The 15981-nt window shown below is 45.1% G+C and overlaps 1 long non-coding RNA gene across 1 annotated transcript in view; it reads right to left on the reverse strand.

Moving 5' to 3' along the window:
• Positions 1-518: 518 nt before the first annotated feature.
• The window catches only part of LOC142589009 (uncharacterized), a 28689-nt gene continuing 13226 nt past the window's right edge, over positions 519-15981 (reverse strand). Inside the window, exon 3 of the long non-coding RNA XR_012829771.1 lies at positions 519-1607. This is a non-coding gene — a long non-coding RNA (uncharacterized LOC142589009). The remainder of the gene's footprint in view (positions 1608-15981) is intronic.

Here is a 15981-nt window from a genome sequence, read left to right on the forward strand (position 1 = left end):
ATTCGCACATTCTTTTCACATTCAATATAATTTTGCAAGCACAATTCTTGTGAGTGTACTACATGCACGATCACTAGTGCTGACAATACTGCAGTGTTTTGTCGCTGTGATGGTTTGATCACAATTCTACAGTAAATAGGTATTTTTGTAACTGTTAGTTTCAATTTTCTTTCCGACATCACGTGAAATATTGACTGTAACATCAAACTGTTTGCTGATGACTGCATCATCTATCAAACAATTAACACCTACGAAGATCATGTTTCGCTTAGCAATTCACTTGACCAGCTTAATGAATGGTGCAAAAATGGCAAATGACGATCAACACAAGTAAATCAGTCTGCATAATGGTAACAAGAAAAAAAACAACCTTATAATTTTCCGTTCTTTATTAACGGCACAATGCAAGCAAACGTTCACCAACCTAAATACTTAGGCATCTCTCTAACTTCTGACCTGAGATGAGGCGCACACATTGCCAACAAGACCTCGAAGGCAGTACGCAAGCTATTATATCTCCGAAGATGACTCCGCCTCGCACGCACGTCGACTAAGCTTCTCGCGTATACTACGTTCTTTAGACCAGTTTTGCAGTACGCTAACACAGTTTGGGGTTTTCTTAATCAGTAACTAATATAACGAAACTGGTAAAAGTACAGCAAAAAGCGCTGCGGTTTATTTACAACCAGAAAAACGAGCAAGGCTCAAATTTTTGTTTAACTTGATTCACAACTATTATAAGATAGACCTAACAAAATACATATGTTTTTCCCAGTCACGATCATCGAGACATAAACATGTACATGCTTTAACAGAATATCCATGCCCTAATGACACATTCCTGCACTCTTATATCCCCCTCGTGATAACGTAATGGAATCACCATGATCCTTCAGTCATTTCTGCAGACTGATTCTCTAAGCTCACATCACGGTTAGAATCCGTATCAAGCAATGAGTAATGCATTGTTATTCATATAATATGTTTTGCAACTCTTGTAAACCATGCTGATTATAGTGAATGTGCAGAAGAGTACGCATTTGGGCTGGTTCGCTCATGATTACGAGCAATATGCCGTCTCAGCAGCCGACTTCCTATGGGGCAACTTGGTGGTTCGAATGCCTAGGAGAGGACGTAGGAATCCGGGGCAAGGCCAAGAAGTAACGACACTTGGGGATGCATCAGTTCCGAACAATAATGCCGATCTACTCAAGCTTGGTCCTAAATTTTGTCAGCATCCTGCTCTGCACAAGACGGAACTGCTCAGCCTCGTCAGGACAGCTGCTGTTTAGAGCAAGAACAGATGAAGCTGATAGATGCATCAGAGAAGGTATTGACTGCGTGCCCCAGCAGGTTAAAGAAGGCATCACCGTTCGGCTCTGCACTGCAGTGACCGTCCTTGGGGATGCGGGGCTCAAGCTGCCCCTATCTGACAGAGAAGGTGGTTTTGTCGTGATGCCTGGTGACTTGTACAAGAGTAAAGCAGATTCGGCCATTCTAGGCATCTTCGAGGAAGTGCATGGAGTGGCTCCTGCGAAGGTGGAAGCAAGGACTGTTCAGCTTTGCGACAAAGCCGGACTCTCGAAGCTGGCGTCCTCCATAAAAGCCTGCAATGGAACCAGTCTTTCTGTATTATTCAGCACCAAGTGGCACAAGAAACTGTGCCCGTTTCGGGCCATTGTTTCTGAGCGCGGAACTTGGCAACGACAAGTGGGAGTTTTTCTGCAAAGGTTTTTGTGCCCCCTCGACATCGATGACCCCTTCCTGAAAAATAACGCCAGGTACTGTCGCCATCTTTCTCCGTGATGAATGTCCAAAGGCTGTCCGAGCCTTTTCGGTGGACATCAAGGACTTATATTACTCCTTGCCCAAAAGATATGTATGCATTGAAGTCAGCTATTGCATTGAAAAATATGCCGTTCTTAGGTTTCAGAATGCATGTAGTATCAACGTCGTTTTTAGAGCTTTTAAGGTTTTACATGCTTTCCACTTTCGTTTCGATGGAGGATAACATTTTCATACAGAAGAAAGGTGTGTGCATCGGTTCATGTATAGCCCCTGTTCTTAGTGACATTTTATTAGCCAGCTATGACCGCAATGTTGTAACTAATCTCAGCCATACAAGCACTGTAAAAGTGAAGCGATACGTTGGTGACTTTTTAATTTTTTACAATACTAACACTATGGACGCGCAGCCTCCTGCTGCTATAATAATAGACCTGTTTCGCATAGTTTTAGAATCCTTTGAATAGACTACGGAGTATCCGTCAGACAACAAGCTTCGTTTCTTAGACTTGGAGCTACCGTTCTCAAGCAATCATGTATGTTGGGGTTATGCTCCTCGGTCTCATAAGAGCCTTCTCCCCATTTCGTCCACGCATTCAAAATAGTCAAGCGCGGTAATGCAAGATCTTGCATGAAGGCTGCCCTCATCCGGTCTTGGGACCCCCAAGTGGATGTAAGCTTCGAAAAGCTAGTAGGCAGGCGGAAGCTCGCAGGTTTCGCGGTACCGCTTTTGACCAGCATCGCTGAAAGCCTCGCAACGAGCCTTAAAGGAAAGCTCTCGGCAGCTGCTCAATCTGAGAATCGCTCACGGCAAATGGTTGCAGTTATACCATATGTGCACCTGGCTGCGCACAATCTAAAAAAGGTCGGCAGTTGCTGTCCACTGCCAAAAATAATGTAGGTAGCATGCGCCATCAACTCAATAGGGTAACCAAGAACAACAAAAAAGTTGTAAAAAGCAGCATAGAGAGAGGTTTGTTGGTGACTGTTGTGACTGTTTGGTGTATAAGATTCCCCTTTCATGCAAGCGTTTTTATATCGGCCAAACGGAGCGGTGCATCAATTACCACATGCGCGAGCACTCAAACACAGTTCAAGAACGAGCAAAAGATGGTCAGTTATCACTGCATTGCAATAAATGCGGCTGCAAGCCGTCTTTCAAAGATGCGACCTACCTGTTAAAATACCGCGATGACCGCGTACGCCTTATTTCCTAAGGTTTCGACATTGACGTTATTGGCGAAGAATGCGTGAGCCTTCCTTCTATTTCTCTCCTTCCGAAGGAGATTGCCTTTCTATCGCATTAATTCCAATCCCCCCTCATTCGCATGCCCAATTCTGTTGATTCTGTGGTTTGAGATAGCGGCCGCGCATATAAATGCTGACTTAAAGAATAAAGAGACTTTGGTTGTTAGTAAGCGCTGTTGTCTGTGTCGCTTCACTCGTCCTGTCGTTTGGCGCTGTTTTATTGCTCGTAATGCTGAAGATGTTTACTTTTATTTTTGTTCCCGTTTGCTGTCATTTTCATGATGTATGCACTGCATCGCCGCGCATGTCTCCTAGACTTGTGATAGCTGTATTTGTTTTGTTTTATGCATTTTACTTTGTTCCTTTGGAGTCCTTGTTTGGCGTATTGACATGCAATTTGTACGTACACCTTTATTACCATGTATTTCATTTTTGCATGTCCGACTAATATGGTCTTTGATGGGACTGGTAGTATGGAAAGTAAAGAAATAAATAAAAGAAATATTTGAGCGGACAATGGCTTCTAATTGTAAATAACAGAGTATACGTTACGAGGTTGTTTCTTCATCTCTGTACAAGCGTCATTAGTAGTGAAGTGCTCCAATGTTAAGCAAATGCCAAAAAAATTTTGAAAACTATCAAGGGTTCCGAATTAAACATAATATCGTTAACTGATGTAGATGGTGCTGTTTTTCCGTAAGAAGAATGTAGTTCTGTACTCAACGAGGCGTTTTCTAAATCATTTTTGAATAACGCCTTGCCCTGTGCTTCTCTACCTGAAGTTAAGATGAATTTTTCTCAGATGGAGCCCTTGTTAATTTATTGCGATGGTGTGGCGAACTTGATTCGTAAGTTAAAGATTTCGTCTTCGTCAGATATAGATGGTATTAATTCGAAGTTTTTGAAAAATGCCGGAGTGTACTCCTCCAAAATTTTTTGCAACATCTTTTCGCAGTCTATTCTGTCGTGCTAATTGCTTATTTAGGTCTGGCGACGTGAATTCACCTTGAAACTACAGGCCGGTTTGTCTAACAAGTGTGTAATTCAAAATTCTACAGCGTATAATATACTCAATGTCATCAACTTCCTAGAAACAAATTCATTTTTTATCTCGTCAGCATGGGTTCCGTGAATCGTTTTCCTGTGACACTCAACATATTTAAACAAGAAATCTGTGCCGCGTTGGACAATGGATTTCACATTGACACCATGTTCTTATACTTTTCTAAAGCATATGATCTCGTTTCTCACCAATTGCTTTGCCTAAAAATATATACAGTTAACATTGACCCTAATAATATCTCATGTACTGAAAACTTATTATCCAATAGAACACAAATTTGTCTCCGCCAACAATTTTGACTCTTTGCTTTGTCCTGTTAGTTCCGAGGTGCCGCAAGGTTCTGTTCTGGGACCCCTGCTTTTTCTCATTTATAATAATGATTTGCCTAATTGTGTAGCGTCCTCCATCATGTTATTTGCTAACGATTGTGTCATTTACAGAGTAATATCATCAAATGCATACACTCTAAGACTACAATCTGATCTAGACAAGGCAACTAACTGGTGCGACACTTGGAAAATGCGACTTAACAGCCAAAGTGCAAACTAATGAGAATTTCCCGCAATACTGCTTCGTCTAGATTAGCCAACTATCACTTGATGAACTCTGTGCTCGAACAAGTCAGTTCCTATAAATACTTACGCGCCCACATAACATCTAAATTTTCCTGGCAAACGCACATAAACCACATCACTAACAATGCTAAGCGCACCCTTGGTCACCTCCGTCGCAATTTCTCTATTGCACCTGCTAACTTAAAGCTACGTCTGTGCAAAACACTAGTAAGTCCTAAGCTTGAATATTCCTCTTCTTTATGGGACCCTGGCTTAGATTACTTAACAAGTGCAGTAGAATCTATACAAAATTGTAAAGCACCTTCCATTCTTAACGTAACATCTATGAAGGCTACTTTAAACGTCCCTCTTCTTTCATTCCCCAGGAAGTTGCTATCCCTATCCCTATTCCCTATCACTGCTGCTCAAAAATTGTTATTACAATCCGGAATTAAAAAGTGAACTTTTGTCCGAACCTGCATACATAACATCTCCTACTGACCTTTGCCATAAATTGAACGTTCCGCACTGTCGCAGGAACCTACTTTTTATCTTTATTACTAAAACTCCCAATGAATGGAACCATCCGCCTGCCTCAATTGTTAACATAACTGATACAGCTGCTTTCAGAACTACTATTGAGGAATACGTTGGTTAATCCGCGCTTTCTAATTTTTTTTATTATTATGCGCTGTTATCTGCACATGCTCTATATTTCGTTCTACTCCCTTCTGTAACGCATTCGGGCCTTGAAGGTACGATAAATAAATAAATAAATAAATAAATAAATAAATAAATAAATAAATAAATAAATAAAAAAATAAATAAAGGAGCCAGTAATACATATCACAAGGTGCACTTACCGGACCTTCTCATGGAGCTTCCACTCACTCAGTCTGCTAGCAATTGCTTTTGACTAATGCACAAGGATAACGCAAAGGCCGAAATCATCAATGAATACATGTGCTTACGTCTACAACGTATTCAGGGTGCATTGAGGGTTAATTCGGAAAGTGCAAGGCCTGTTCTCATGGCGTTCCACAACCTGAGGAAAGGGAGCCTCTCGGAATTTATCAAATAGGCACGACAATTCGAAAGGTGCATGACATCGCGGAGAAGCGAAGGCACACACATGAAGTCATTCCCACGAAACGAGGCACCGAAGAACGCACTGAAAGGTGACCACCCGCAAGGCAAGCCCACGAGACTTCACGCGGACATCTGCGCTCGCTGCCGTCAGCGCGGGCACCGCGCGAAGGATTGTCCGAAACCCGACACACGCACTAAAGAGCAGAAGGTAGCCGCCGCACGACGAAAAGACGAAAAAGCGGCGCGAGAGAAGCGCACCAACTGTACCGTGAAGGCGCGCTCGGAGAATAACGGGAATACCAACGAAGATCAACGGCATAGATTCTATGGGATCGACTATGAGATGCGGGATCAACAGCGACTCTAGTGTCAGCACCGTTTGCTGAACAGCATAACTTCAATGTTGTACCAGACACGTGCTGCACACTCAAGGAACCATTAGGAGATTCAACAGCTCCTGTTGGAGCAACCCAAGGCCACATCACCATCGAGAATGCAAGCGTAACCATCGATGTAAAAGTGGTGAACGACTTGCCCCATACCGCTGTCATAGGGACTGACTGGCGGCAGTGCATCCAATTCTATTACATCAAGCGATACCCGAATCGAACACATACGCTTGATTGGATAGCGACAAACAGCTCACAAGAAGCGCCTGAAGCAGAACATTGAAAACATGACATTACACAACAACCACTGTGCAATGATGAAAACAAAGCCACCGCAGCAGTGTGTGGAACTGTTGCCGCAAACAACCTCCACAAGCAAGTGAATCCCAAGCTTCCATCACCGGAGGAAGTGGGACGTGAGGTATTACCGGTGCAAGTGGAAGATTTTACTACAGAGGAAACCGAAATGATGTGGTCAGTACGCATCGCAAACATTCATGTTTTCGCCAAACCTGGCAACAAATTGGGTCTCTGCAGCAACTCCCCCCATGCCGAGCGTACAATTAATCTCAGTGATGAGAAACCAGTTCATATGCAACCTTACAGGACGAGTGATGTGAACAGAAAGTTCATAAGGCAAGAAACTGAGGGCTGGCTGAAAAAGGGCATCATCCGCAAGTCGAAGTCGGCATATGCCTCACCTGGGGTTCTAGTGGACGAACCACACTACGAATCGAAACGAAAAATGATGTGCGTGGACTATCGTTGCGTGAACGCGAAAACAATAAAACGGGCTTACCCAATGCCAGGAATCGACACACTACTTCGCTAAGTCTCCGGGTCGAGACTTTTCTCAAAACTTGACGTGAAGAAAGCTTTTCTCAAAGTCCCAATACGCGAAGGTGACATCGAGAAGGCAGCATTTGTGAGTGAAGACGGACACTATTAGCCATCACGCAAGATCTTTGGCCTGCGTACAGCACCGTCAACCATGCAAAGCATATGGATGGAGGCCTGCAACCGCTCATCGATAAGGGAGTTGTCATTCTGTATATGGATAATGCATGCATCTTCACTAAGGACATTGAACAACACATCCAACCCGTGAACGACGAGTTGACTTTAGGAAGTGTATTCTCGCTGCTGACTCTATCAGCTTCCTAGGGTACATAATTTCAAGAGACGGTGTTGCCACATAGATACGACGTAAGAGTTCCATAAAAACTACAGGCAACCACGTTCGAAAACAGAAGTGCGATCATTCTTAGGAGTGACGTCTCACTACAAGAAGTACAGCAAAGATTACGTGAAGATAGCTCAACAACTTACAAAGCTTACGAAGAAGGATGCAAAACTAACATGGACTGCCGAATGCCAAACAGCTATAGTCATGCTGAAAGAGAGACTCACAGAACCACCAATACTCGCAAATTCCGACGCAGCACTTTCGACACAAGTTCACGTCGATACAGCATACTGTCACGTGGTAGTGACGTTAAAGAACACATTAGCAATACTGTGAAATGCAAAATTAACTTTTATTGGGCGAACCTGTGCCCACAGAAACAGTCTACACTTAAAGCACAGCGATAGCGGCGAACCCAGTGGGCGACCATCAAAAATCTGATCAGCGGGTGAAGCGCTTCGGCTTTTATACATCAGTCGCCGAATATTCTAGAGTAATCACTGGGACCCGCGTGCCTTCGACAAAGTTCCACACCATTCGCGTCGCGCACACTTGCAATCAGAATACGTAGGGTTCGGCGACAACAGACAGTGGATAGAAGCATGGATAACATTCTAGGAATTTCCGATACATGTAGGCGCGTCCTGCGCTGAGCGATAACATTGCTTAGATGGTAAAAGCGCACGCCTGTAAAAGAGAAACAAGCTCACATGTCATTATAATGCGTTTGGTGCTGTCCTTTCGCAGAAACATGCGGACAAAACACGCAATGTAGAATACGCAAGGAAAAATTTGCCCGACTCAGACATGCACAAGTACTCAAGAGATTTGGAGGCGATCGCGGTGCACTTGGCTGTGACAGACAGAGTTCACCAATACCTCCATGGGCTACACCACTTGGAACTATACAGCAGCAGCTGGGCAGTAGCGCACATCATGTCAAAGAATCCGAAGAGGCGATCTGATGGCATACAACTTTAGGATTCACCACGCATCAGGCAAGGAAAATCTCATCACAGATGCGTTATCACGAGTTCCAGAGAAGACATAGAACGTCTTTGTTCTGAGGGCTGAAGACAAACAACTCAGCAGAGCACAAAGAGATGATCTTAAGTTGCTTAGGTCATCGATCAAGCTTGAGCAGAAACGAAAGCAACACCGTGCAGGATCGTACAAGACAGACTTGTACACGTGACCACAGAGGGTCAACGAGAGAAACATCGCATCGTCGTACAAGAGAGCCTAAAGCAGGTAGCTCTGATGTCAGAATCGAAAAGCAATCCAAAAAGTTCAGCAGCGCTACTTCTGCATAGTATGCACCATGGTGTTGAAGACTACGTGCGAGGATGCAAAACGTGCCAAAGGTACAAAGCTAAGACAGGAACACAAACCGGTTCAATAAACCCGCTCATGCCAATGCAGGTACCATTCAACACCATTTGCATGGACCACGTTGGGCCAATCAACTCCTAGAACACCAACAAATATTTCATAACGGCTGTTGATGTCACCACGAGATGCATCAGTACACGTGCTGTACAAGACAAGTCAACGAAACTGTGGTGTCAGACAATGACACAATGTTCACTTCACAAGCAGCAACACATTACTTCAGAGATAAGAGCATTCGCCACAGGTTGAGCGTGTGCTACGGGCCCGAAACGAACGGTCTTGTCGAGCGCACAAATGCAAAAATCTTGTTAGCATTCAGAAAGAACTTAAATGGCAACATTGACCAATGGAGCGAATACCTAAAGGAAACAATGTTGCAGGTGAACAACGAGCCGCATATTGGTCTGCACTTGTCACCGTTTCAACTGCTGTACAACTATGTGCCCGTTGAACCATCGATAATAATCTGTCAGCACCAACGGAACCACAAGACGAAGCAGAAGCTAAGTGCGAAGCAGCTTCACAATTTCATCGATTGCTTGGATGAAATTGTGTTTCACTCTAGCATCTTGATTGAAGCATCAACCACAACCATTTGTCGACGTTGGAGAGTGCGGGGACTCACACGACGCCTCAAGTCGACTGTGCTGCCCTGTGGAGTGTATGTACACACACAAGATGTTGAGACCTGTGCCAAGCATAACCTCACACACCTCTCCTACGCCGAAGTGCATGTCGTCCGACTCACTGGTGTCAATTGCACGTCTGGATGGCCGTAGATCGCCACTCCTGCTGCTTGGTCGCCCGGTCGCTGAGCGCCGGTGGTGTAGTTGTGCCCCTTGATCTCGATGGGTGCCATAGTAGTGCTTGACCACGTCTCTGTGAGGCAAATCATCTAGCATTTCGTTACAACTGGGCCATGCGCGACAATCATGCCATGCAAGGGGAGTGACCGCACGTTCACACAACCGACTAGGAACAGTGATGCTCGAGGAGCGTTGTGCTTCCAGCCGTGACTGTATCCAGGCGATGTTCATTGAGCCGCCTGTAGTAGATAGTGCAACCACAGCACCAAGTCGGCCTTCTTCACCATGCCTTGGACGTGCGTCGTCTTGTATACCATGCGGCGTTTGATGTTCACATGAAGAGCGACGTCATTGGCATGGTGATTGGGTAGCATGGCCGCTGTGTTGACGACGTCACTGGGCACGTTGACAATGGGTCCAGAGATCGCCAGTTGCCTCGGCATGGTGTAAAGCAACCACCGGATCTGCATAAATAGGATGCGGGGGGAGATCAGTTTCTCGCTTACTGCGTTCAGGGGTTCAGGGGTTCAGGTGTGAAGGTTTGGGTGGGTAAACGTGCCCGTTAGTAGTCGAGAAGTTGGGGATCTTAACGGCACGACGCGATTCAGCGCAAGTTCGGCACACGACAAACGTTTCTGCTTGCGGCGCGGGGAACTACTGCCGCAATAAGTCGTGAGTGCATGCGGGTACAACACGCAGGTTTATGGCGAACCGCGGCCGATCACACAAAGAGCACATGGCGCCGAACTCGTTGTGGACGAAGTTTCTGTTAAAGTAGTTTGTGGCCGCCTGGAACTGTTGCAGCGCCTTTTGTGGATCAGGAGGAGACGCGTCTTTCATGGCAGTGTCGGGGTGTAGTTGGTAATCCTTATCATCCATTTCGCTCGATTCAGTTGTACTTGCTCGGCTTGCCGCGTAAAGATGGCAGGCATGGCGCTTCCGAGCTTATCCGCTGCCAGGCTCTATCAAAACCACACATATGGAAGGACACATTGTTCCCTGCGTGAGAAGCGTCAGCTGAAGAAAGGGGCGTACTATTTTAAGAAATTATTGCAATGGTTTCCCGTCGCCTTCCACTGCTTTGGGAGAGGTAGGCTATATAGTGTCATGTCTGTTTTACAGAAATTTCGTGAACACACACCTGAGACCTTTATACGATGGCACTTCGAACTTCAGGCGACTTGCCGTAGTTGCTTAGCAGTTATCTTCTTTGCGCTGCTAAGCAGGGATTCCTGGAATGAAATCCTAGCCGCAGCGGCAGCATTTCGACTAGGGGCGAAATGCGAGAATGTTCGTGTCCCGCATTGTAGGGGCGCGTTAGAGATCGCCTGGTAGTGACAAATAAATTAGGGTCCCTCAGTATGGCATAACTCATCACCAAATCACGAATTTACAACGTAAAACCCCGGAATTATTCTTAATTCAACGCCATGCAATCCCATTAGACGCCGCCTTCCAGAGCTCTTACTGGTGTTGTATACGCAGCTCTGAGCCGCTATTGCACACTGGTATGTGCTAATTCCATATATCAGCATTTCTACGACCCATAGAACCAGCGCAGCAACTGATATTCAATCACGCTTCCTGGCGATGTAAGAAAAATGGGGTGCCTTACCCTACGCTGTAGATTATGAGCAGAGTGCTCACACCTACAGTCAAAGTTGGATGCCGGATAGCAGTCGCCTTAACCTTGTGACCTTTCACGTAGCGCATACCTTACGATTTGAATGCTGGTGTTTATACAAACTAACACGCATATCTTACACCAAGCTAACCAGAAAGACCCTACAATTTTGTCGAAACCACATCGTGAACTAAGGCTCTCCCTTGCTTTAGGAAGCTTATGATACTTAAGAAATGTCTTCATGGCCCTGTATTCTGCCTCCTCGACACGCGGACAGCCTTTGTATATAGGCCGCTGATAGATGAACACGCAAGCAGAATATTGCTCTCACTCGCACTTGACATAATAATTTCAATTTCGCACGCAATGTATTTTGAGCTGAAAACAATGGCTCAACAAGAGAGCCCTGGAGGCAATTACGAGAAAGACCAGTCAACAGTTCATCTTTCCGAAAATCTGCAGAACCCAACTCACGCTGAATATCTTTGGTAATGCGTTAAGCATTGAATCAATATAGCGGCAACACGTATTGCCACCTTCCATGTGAGTTATCAGGTCTGTAATACACTAGTACTCCTGCTTCCTGCGTCCTAACGATGTGACCTCATCAATGGAGCCGCCGAAAGGCCCGCACGCGACCTTCGAAGTGCATGGTGCGCCGGCAGCGAGCGATCAGAACCTCGCAGAGGCTGTTCAACATGCAGCGATGGGAACGAAAAAAATGCGGTGCAGTCCCAACCATCGCGAAGCTATTTTGAGTGTTCGTTTGACGCGGCTGCAATTTAACATTGCGCCTGGAACCAAGACCAAGATTGCTTAGTGTCAGGTTTTGTGGCATACGCGGGCTAATCTTCTAAATATAATGACTAAGTACTAGGCATTATGACATTATTGACCTGTGTTTATTAGGAGCTAATATTAGGTGTGTTTTGCAGTTCAAGGACGCTTCGTAGCGTAAATTGCAGGATGCAAAGGTGGTTCCTGAAGTTCAGTGCGAGGACTCATGACAGGCGTTCAGAAGTCTTTGTGGCTCGACGTTATGCGTTCTAGCTCCTCTTATGCGCCTTCTATATCCGTTCCGTTCTGCTTGCGCTACAACAAGAATGATCATAACTATCAACAAGGCCATATACCTAGCCGCATCACATATGAAGTTTTCAGAATTTAGTTGCAGCGACGTCGTCTTGCCAACGCAGGGCAATGCTCGCACTATCTGTTCCTTAGCGTCCGCTTCTGAAGAAATTTTGAACGTATATTGCTGTTCATTGAGCATAAGCATAATCCCACTTTTGAACTAAATCCTCAATTAACAAGTTCCAATTCACTTATGTTATTTTTTAATGTGAAACAGCCTATATAAAAAGAAGCCTGTCATAATTATGACTACATATATTTTGCATTGGTACCTAGCTAAGCGGCGCAGATCTTCCAGAAGTTTTTAAAACTTCAACGGTAATACTGATTAGTACTTAAGATGAGCTAATTATCGCTTTTTTTCGTTGGATTACATATGAAACTGTTAAATAGAATCGGAGTGCATAAGATGTCATGCACGCTTAGCAGAACCGCAGCCAATACCTACAGGTGAAAGTGGGCGCTTCGGCTTCGGGAGGTGGTTCGTTAGAAACCCAGCGTCGGGAACCCACAGGAATTCAAGTCGGGCACCAGCGTCCTTCCACAACGCGTTCGAATTTCTTCATATGTGCTCGGTTGGGACAACCTCTTCTAGACTCGTTGTTTCCATCGAGGGTGCGTTTTGAACATCCACACTGCATGGAAATGCATTATCCTCGGCCGTAACGGCTCAGACTGCCTTCATACATCGGTGCATTGCCCACCGCAGCTTGCTTCCGCGTACACTGGACCCCTCTTATGCGCCACAGTTATCACGCGTGCACAAGGCTCCAACCGACCTTGAGCGGAGCACACACACGTCCATGCCACTTGGTCGTGTAGGGCACACACTGCACAATCCAACGTACACCGTACAGAAGGCACCGGCTGTCCTCGCGCGGTGCACACAGGCGTCCATTCCACTTTGTCTATGCAGGGGACACACTGTGACATGTTGTTCTGAACAAGAACGCACAATCCAAATGCCAACGCGGCCAACAAGGAACACAGGTGCATAGTGCAATGAAGCGAGAGTTCGCGCAAGCTTAATTTAACGCGACGGTGAACCTTCCCCAAGCGACACACGGAGAGGACGTGGTGCAAGACTTACCCAACAAAACGAGTCTGGTGGTGCCATGTAGCCAGCTTCCTAAACGGTGGTGGTCCTTTGAAGCGTCTAGATCATTGCGATGCTGAAATTTTAGAGTGTCCCGCCACACATATGGTAGGAATTGGTTGAAATATATGTGCAGGCAGATACGGATAGATTTTTGCAATGAATCTACGTTGACCTCCATGTAGGGTTTGGATCTTCATGTCGGTTTCCAACTCTAAAAGGGGCTCTAAAATTGTCGAGGTTCTCTGGGCGCCCCTTGTTCCCCTCCCCATTCGAACAACTGCCCAGCATACGCCGCTACTGTGGTGGGGTACCTTGTAGTAAGAGGTTCAAACGTGCTGGCACCCTGTTTGTTCCGCAAACAGGGAAGTTCGATACGATGGGAAGATACGTACCGATTGTGAATTTGGTTTGGCCCCGTAGTGCTGCCAGAGATCCTTTCTTATGCTTATGTTGGTTGCAATGGTTTTTGAGTGTGCCGGTTCCATTTGAAGTGTAGCCAACGTAATGATAGCCAAGCGCGCGGCCGATGTACAGGTTTCTAGGTTTTTAATGGACCACTGGGTACCCGGAGGCCGCCGCAGAGGCCGCCGCGGTAACCTACCTTTGCATACCCCGCCGAGGCGGGGTATGCAAAGGTAGGTAGGCGATGTGCGTACATCTTAGTGCCATTGTTCCACCATCGATAGTCAACGCACAAGCGAATGAATCCATCTTTTTTTTCATTAGAACAGGAGATGACAATGGATAACCTGACCATTTCATTACGTCCCTCAAAGGTATGTCATCTACATTCTGCGGAATTTACGGCAGTCGGCAAAAAAAAGCATGTCGGAACATGCCGAAATTTGTGACTTACAACGAATATGCATGGTTAATTTTATCATAATCTGGTAGCCGAGTATTCCAGATATCCATCCCAATGCTTAGCTAAAGGTGGTTGAATATCCCATGTAGCATTATGCAGAAATGCAATACCCTCATTTTTGAGAAACCTTTATTCTATACAGAATTTTATTACGTAATTCATTTTAGGGTCATATATATCGAAATTGCTGCTAGTCTTACGTCACCTGCTAAACACTACTTCAATACTTCCTAATTATTTGCTTCCAATATGGACACGTGTCCTCTATCAGAAAGCACAATCGTTTTGACTATTTTGCAGATGATTCGCGAAACTACTCTCTCCATTTACTTGCCGATAATGTACATCTGGCCACGTAGTTTGTCTGCAAAGAGCGCGGGGTGAGGCATCTAGTTGGGACAATGTTGTTCTGAATATGCTACACAAAAAAAAAGAAATCTCTGGTACCTCAACAATTGGAGGTCTGGCTCTTGTTTTTCCTAAAGGACATTATCAGTAACATCATAGGTCATTTGGAGACCTTAGTAGACGTCAAAGGTTTTCAAGCATTTTAATGTCACTCCGCCTGTGTTTTTCCAATGAAGTGCCTACGACATCGACCTGAAGGTCACCTCATGCATTAGCGAATAATTTGGATTTTCCAGCTGGCCAGAATTTACCCTTTCACCTGTGACGTGGCTCGAGACTAGTGCCATCGATAGGGACATGTACGTAGAAGCATCCGCTGCCATTCTGACAAAATATAACAAAAAGAATTTCGCGAATTTCGCTGCCGCTATACACTCAACTATGACGTGTATTCCCAGGAACAGTTAGCAGCTGGGTTATTATACTTGTGCCACATCCTCAGCGCGTGTTCATGCTTTTTCTCTATCTTCAAACCACTTTTTCCAGGAGAATAGATAAAATAGATTCCTTTATCAGAAGCATAGGACAAATAGTGCAGTTTCTATGTGTCATTGTGTCAGCATTTATTTGCCTCCTTTCAGGTGATTCATGGTAGTTCGTTAGACGGACAGGTAACATTTTTGTCTGTTTTACTGCACATCGAATATTTCAATAAAGAAGCTTGAAAAACAATACAATCGAACATGAACATTCGAGCAGAGAAACCCAATGATCTAACCACTGCGGCAACAGTGCACACTAACTCCGTTCATGCCAAAACCGACAAGCTCATTGAGATGATGCAAACGTGTCCCTCGCGTCACTTTCTCGTGTTATGTCTTCATGAAACTGCCGCTTCTGCCGATTCATTTGGCTGCACTATATCTGGGAAGAGCCCGCTTTATTCAGAACTGTTATCTTTACAGATAACGCTGCGTCCAAGTGGTGCAGTATTGCATCACATTGATGATGAGCCCGGGTTAATCAGGTTTTATCATTTCGATGCAGGAGTACATTTGGTATGGTTGTTTTAACATGCACCGCGTGACGCAAACTTGGGACGTGGCCAATCACGTCACACTCCGCGTTCCTGAGGCTCATCATTTAGATTTTCTGGCCTAAATGAAGGGTAAGGCGAATTATTTTCGTTTTTTCGGTAAAGATTTTCGTTTATTTGGTTTAGGCGCAACCATAATTTACCCCTCAAGGTCGTTTCCTACATAGACATACCGACACGTATAAACGGCGCACATCAAGCAGGCTCACAAGGGAGGAAAAAACGGCCGTGGCAAAATTGTTCTATGCAAATGTTGTTGCTTTTTTGTAGATTAACAACGAGCGCCTTCTATATGTTTATGTC

The sequence above is a fragment of the Dermacentor variabilis genome, chromosome 7 (assembly GCF_050947875.1).
Source record: "Dermacentor variabilis isolate Ectoservices chromosome 7, ASM5094787v1, whole genome shotgun sequence".
NCBI lineage: Eukaryota > Metazoa > Arthropoda > Arachnida > Ixodida > Ixodidae > Dermacentor > Dermacentor variabilis.